The sequence below is a fragment of the Acomys russatus genome, chromosome 7 (assembly GCF_903995435.1).
Source record: "Acomys russatus chromosome 7, mAcoRus1.1, whole genome shotgun sequence".
NCBI lineage: Eukaryota > Metazoa > Chordata > Mammalia > Rodentia > Muridae > Acomys > Acomys russatus.
This window is the reverse complement of record NC_067143.1, coordinates 41,920,829-41,927,524: the sequence shown is the minus strand read 5'-3', so window position 1 is coordinate 41,927,524 and position 6,696 is coordinate 41,920,829. Positions and strand designations below refer to the sequence as shown.

At 39.5% G+C, this 6,696-nt stretch overlaps 1 pseudogene; it reads right to left on the bottom strand.

Moving 5' to 3' along the window:
- Positions 1-1,952: 1,952 nt before the first annotated feature.
- Positions 1,953-2,570, bottom strand: LOC127192134 (rRNA-processing protein FCF1 homolog; annotated as a pseudogene).
- Between the last annotated feature and the right edge of the window lie 4,126 nt (positions 2,571-6,696).

Here is a 6,696-nt window from a genome sequence, read left to right as displayed (position 1 = left end):
AATATGGAACAGGGAGGTCAAACAGGAACAGGCAAGAGCAGGGTGGGTTTCCACCACTCCGCCCTGGAAAGAGATCTCACTGACATCAGAAATGCATGCTTCCATGTATCTACACCAGCCTTTATGATTTTGCACATGATCAAAGGTGTGTGTGTGTGTGTGTGTGTGTGTGTGTGTGTGTGTGTGTGTGTGTGTGTGTACACCGAAGTAACAGAACATAATCATTGGCGTACCCTGGACATAATTAATGATTTTGTTTTTCTTTCCATACAAGTACTGTGAATGAAAATAATTTCAACTATAAATGTGCAATGTTCGTTTTTGTATTATGCATAACTTCACTAAATAAACTTCATAAAGTGCAATGTGTGCCTAAAGACTGCTTCCTTCAGGGTCCGCTGTATCTAGCACGGTAGATATGTTCATGGAATAATTACAGAATATGTTCATGGAATAAAAATCAAAGAATCAAAACGTTGCATTAATGCAACTGTCATTCTGATTCTTTCCTATGAGGAATATTCCTTATTCAGCATAGGATTTGCCTTCTTAAAGTTCTAAGTGCACACTGCAATGCTCTGGGCTCCAGTCTCACGCAGCAGCCCCTCTAACACTGCTTCTTTCTGCAGGATCCAAACGTTACTAACTGAATTACTGCTCCCAATTTCCTCCTCCTCCCCCCAACTATTGGCAAGTACCTTTTTACTCTAAATTTCTGGTCTTAGCTACCTCATAGAGATGAAGTCATACAACATTTGTCTTTCTATGACTGGGTCTATTCACTTAACATGATGTCATCAAAGTTCATTCATGTGGAACATAGTAGGATTTCCTTCCTTTTGAAGACCGAAAAACATTGCATTGTATGTATGCAGCACATGCTCTTTATCTACTTGTACACCAAAGGTGTTTATGATGTTTCTACTTCTGGGATATTATGAATAACCTGCAGTGAACACGGATGGGGGCGCAGATGTCTCTTCTCCATCTTGATCTCAATTCTAATAAATACACAGAAATGGGATTGTTGTATCACACAGTAGCTCTATTCTTAGGTTTTGATTTTCTTTTTTGCTTCTGACTCTCAGCTAATGCAATCACACACATGTTTAAAGAGAGGGAAGGTGATGGGCTCCAAGTAGCAAGGCTAGAGCAGAACTCAGAGAGGCCAGCATGAAGGGCAACACAGTTTAGGATACTGGGCATCTGGCTGGAAGCACTGAGGAGCCGGGATAGGAGAGCCTTCAAGCTGCTTTCCAAGTAGGGAAGGGGTGGGGATCTTCAGAGCACTCCTTGAAGAGCAGGCCTCTTAAGGCCACAGAATCAAAATATTCCTGAATGTGATTTAAAGGCACATCTAGGAATCTCACATGAAGAAAGGAATGTCTTCTCTGTTCTCCAGGGTGGTTTGCACTTTTGGTACTTTGGCCTTCTTTAACCACTAAAAAACCAAAATAAGACTTATTTGTAATGTGAACTTTGCTAGACATGGTAGTTTACTCCTGTAACCCCAGCTCATAGGAGGTGGAAACAGAAGGATCGGGAGTTCAGGGTCATCCTCTACTACATAACAAGTTTGAGGCAAGCCTGGTGTACGTGAGACCTTGTCTCCAAAAGTAAATGAACTTATAGAAATAAAGTTAACACCTTAATTAAGTTCTACTGAAAAGGCAGAATTTTATTACATACTCACAAATACTTTCCCCTCCCCATCAAAAAGTGTGTTTAATTAACTGACAAGAGAGAAAGCTGGTCCAAGAAAGGCAGGTGATTTTGTTGAGCAAGCCGGGCGTGGTGGCACACGCCTTTAATCCCAGCACTCAGGAGGCAGAGGCAGGTGGATCTCTGTGAGTTCGAGGCCAGCCTGGTCTACAAAGTGAGTCCAGGACAGCCAAGGCTACACAGAGAAACCCTGTCTTGAACAACCAAACCAAACAAAACAAAAACAAGAGTTAGAAGCAAGGGACTCCATAATTGTCTGGCATCTGCTCCATGTTGTACCTGTGGTTAGAAATGTACATGATGGAGACTCCAGGGATCTTCCGGATTCTTTGTTTGAGGCCCCCCTCCCCCCCTCGTCAACTGTGGCCACAATGTAGCGCTTGTGCTGAATCACTCTCTGAACCAAGCAGTCATCAGCATAGGTTCTTTGTGTGTGCACAGCAACCTGTCAAGTCACGGATTCTTGGCAATCGTTAGTGCCACTTGATACTTCCATCTCAATTTCTCAATTTCAGCCATTACACAATCAATTGTACAAGGGACACACACACACACACATACACATACAGACAGTCCACCATTGACTGCACTAAGTCCAGTTCGGCTTTAATGGAAAAGTTGATGAAGTTGGTATCAACGAGGATGTGGTAAGGTGGACCCAGTTGTGTATTATACTGGAAGAATAAGCAGGAAGGATGTTGAGGAACTTCTCTCTCCTTCAGCACACTAGGATTTTTCTTCTCTTCTTTTTTGGGTTTTAATCTATCCTTTTCTTTAAGTCTCTGATCTCTGAGACTAAACATTCGCTTCATAGTCACATATTTCCTGGTTTTCTTCTGCCTCCTCATGTTCACACTGCACTCCTGTTTCTTCCAGAATCACTCATCACAAGTCCTTTTTTAAAGTACAATGTAGAGACAAGCTTTTTCAGGAGGATAGAATTGCACACTCAACTAAAAAGTTTTAAAAGGTCAGCTCCTTTCAATTTGCCTCCTAGAGGACTTTTGTAAAAACTGCAGGAAATTGAAGGTCATTAAAATACATGATTATGTCAAGACTAATCTTTGGAGAGATGGAGCAGAAATTAGTATTGCTTGAGTTCAGATTGCTCCTTTAAGAGCCACAGAAATTTCATGACAAAGGGTGGTTCTATGGAACAGCATTTCATCAGCAGACAATAGCAGTATGTCATTAGGCTAAATAGAGATGATAGACGGTAGATGGCCAATTTTCATTATGGCTCTTCTGTTCACAGTAATGCCCATGCCTTCTCCAAATGACAGAGGAGGATATTAATATGCTACTTCAATAAGCCCAAATACTGGGCCAATTCAATACTTTAAAAAAAACTGTATATTACTTATTTTCTGATGAGAGGCAAATCAGAAACTTGCATTGAGTTTATACAGACTATGTCAGAGTTTCAGAGGTAAAAAATATCATGGCTTTTACTGTAAAAAAAAATAAAGTTTGAGTGCAAAATATTTGTCTTTAATATTTACTACTTAAAAGTAATTTTTAAAGTGTTTAGAATGTGCTAAAATGTTTTCATAAAAGGATATCCTCTAAACACCCATAGTTATCATTGTAAATATTTTTTGCTATTGTCCTCTTAGTGAAGAAATATGGGCTTAAGTTTCTTTAAGTCCTCACATTAGTGTATTATACACCCGTTTATTTACTTTTTTCTTGTATAACTCATCTATTAGAATGAAAAGACAGTTTGTTTAAAACTTACATGTGTATGCATGTGTGCACCTGTACATACATATGAGGAGACCAGAGGAGGATGTCTGTGTCCTGTTCTGTCACTCTGCCTTATTCCCCGAGACAAGGTCTCTTCCTGAATGTGGGGCTAAAAGAGCAGGCGTTACAACTCAGCAGCTCTCCTGTCTCTGTCCCTCATGACCCTGGGGTTAGAGCTGCACACACAGACATACGCCCAACTCTTTGCTTAGTGGCTAGATATTCTGATTCTCAGTCTTGTTCATCAAGCCTGTCTTGCCTTCTGACCCGTTTCCGCAGCTCTTCTGCCCTTTAATGCTGTGTCCTTACTGCTATGGATAGTTCCCAGCATAAAACAGAGGCTAAATAAGTATTTATCACTGATGTTTTCTAAGTGCCCTGTGGGTTCCTTGTGAAACATGAAGTAAAAATAGTAGTTTGTAAACACAACAGAATCCTTTATGTTGTAAGATCTAAGTAATAAATATTTCTTTATTATTATGTTCTAGGTATCTTCCCATATTTGATGGGTGCCTACACTCATCTTGCTATGAGATGAATAAATGAACTAGCAAGTGATTATATTATAACAAACAGGAAAAGGAAGTGGAAGATATTTTATAAACAAGCATCGTGCACTTCCATCTCTGGGCTCTTCAATCACAGCTCTCTCAAACTGGGTTTCCCATTTTCAAAAGCATTGTCATAGAGCCAACAATAGCAACAATGTCACTTGCATTCCAGAACTACCCATTGAAAAGAAGTAGTTCTTATGGTGGCTTGTTCACGTTTATGTCCAAAGAAAGAGGGTGGTGCTGAGTAGAGAGATTCCAGTTCACACCGCATGATTATAAACAACCACAGGTTGTGCTGTTGTTTGCTGCTGAACACTGTGGTGCTTGTTTTTGTAGTTAGCCTGCTCAGAGATCCATCAAGCATGACTCTGTAACTGTGCCTTTTATTACAATTGAAAAGCTTTTAAGCATAATTTCTTCAAGATGTTCTCTAGTGGATCTTCTGACTCATTAGTAATTGCACATAAGTTAGACTCTTGCTATTGTCTTTCTTGTCACTAAGACTCTTAAATTTTTTTCTCTTCCTTCCCTCAGTCCTGAAAATCATTTACTTCTATTGAGCTCTCATCAGATTGATTAACCCTGCCTTGTGTCACCTATCAGATACTATGAAGTTTATCCAGAAAATGTTTTATTTCATATATTGCATTTTCAGTAGGCGTACTTTTTTGAGATTACTTTATTGGTTTCTTATATCTATCACCCTTCCAACCATTATTCCACCCAAATCCCTCCCAGCCCACCAACATTAGTTAGAAGACAAAGAACGTTAGTTGGAAAAGGGGGTACATGACTCTTTAGACTACTTACTGCTGATTAGAGGCATCAGGTTCCTAGGGACAAGTCCAATCTTCATCGTCAGAACATCCAGCAAACCAGCAAACCAGCAAACCAGCAAACCAGCAAACCAGCAAACCAGCAAACCAGCAAATCAGCAAACCAGCAATAGTAAATGAAGCAGCATCAGGGACCAGAAGAAGCAGTGGGGGCATCAGCCACCACAGGCCCTCTCCAGGCTCTAACATTTATACTCTTTCCAGAATACTCAGATATTTGCGCTGGCAAAAATCATGTACCTCCTAAAGCAAATGACAATCATAGTTAACAGCTGTGGACAATATATTTCATAACATAATTAAAAAAAAGAAACCAGAATTCTTACTACACATAAGTCCCCTTTTTAAAGGTTTGTATAATTTTTTTATCTGAAAAAAAAATTTTTTTGAGACAGGGTTTCTCTGTGTAGCCTTGGCTGTCCTGGACTCTCTTTATAGACCAGGCTGGCTTCAAACTCACAGAGATCTGCCTGCCTCTGTCTCCTCCACTGCATTCAGCTTATCTGAAAATTTTTATTCACTTCTTGATCAAAATTATTTATCCTCCAATGAGAGATTCAGACCTAAGCCTTGCATTTTTGCAAGCATATAGCTCTTAACCTTTCGAAGATAGCCATAATAAGCTATTTTAATATCATTGCTAAGTCTAATATCTAGTTCATCTAAATATTTGTCTCTGTACACTGACTTCCCTATAAAGTATGGTTTACATTTTTGTATTGTTTTGTAGTGATTAAAATAATTACATTTGGTTCTCTTGACAGTGTCTCCTGCCTTACAGAAGAGAGTGGGATATGACTTTCTCACGTACTCTGGTGCCTCACATTTGACCATGTCCCCTGGAGAGGGAGACCTGGTGGCACTCAGAGGAAGGATAGCAGGTTGCCAAGAAGAGACTTGATACCCTATGAGCATATACAGGGGGAGGAAATCCCCCTCAGGAACAGTCATAGGGGAGGGGAATAAAGAGAAAATGGGAGGGAGGGAAGAATGGGAGGATACAAGGGATGGGATAACCATTGAGATGTAACAAGAATAAATTAATAAAAAATAAAATAAAATACAAGTAAAAAAATAATTACATTTATCCACTTATTTGTGTATATTTGTACACATTTATCTAGGTGTATGGGTGACACTGTACACATGTGAAAGTTAGAGGACACTTGCAGAAATTGCTCCTCTCGGCCGGGTGGTGGTGGTGCACGCCTTTTAATCCCAGCACTCGGGAGGCAGAGGCAGGCGGATCATTGTTAGTTTGAGGCCAACCTGGTCTACAAAGAGAGTCCAGGACAGCCAAGGCTATACAGAGAAACCTTGTCTCGAAAAACAAACAAACAAAAAAAACAAACAAAAAAAAAAAAAAAAAAAAAAAAAAAAAAAAAAAAAAAGAAAGAAAAAAGAAAAAGAAAGAAAGAAAAGAAGTTGCTCCTCTCTTTCCATCATGTCAGATCCAGGGGTCAAATTCAGGTTGTCAAGCTTGGTAGCAAGTGTGTTTACCCACTGGGCCATCTTGCCTTTTTACCTGATAGTAAATTTGAATTATGTCTTCAACGCTGTGATATGTTACAGAGACTATTTTCTGTCATATTCAAGCAAAATTTGATACTTTTGTTTTAGGCAGCAATTACTATAGCTAAGTTCAGTCTCTGCATCCTTAGCTAACGCAGGCATCAGCTAGACTACTTGGAATCTGCTTTGGGTATACACGCATAGTTCAGGAACCAACAAGAGACTTAGGCAGTCATGTGCAAGAAATTTTGGGTCCTCTCACCCAATTGTTATATGATTGTGACAAAATATTTGTCAAAAATAATTTATGGAATAAAGGATTTACT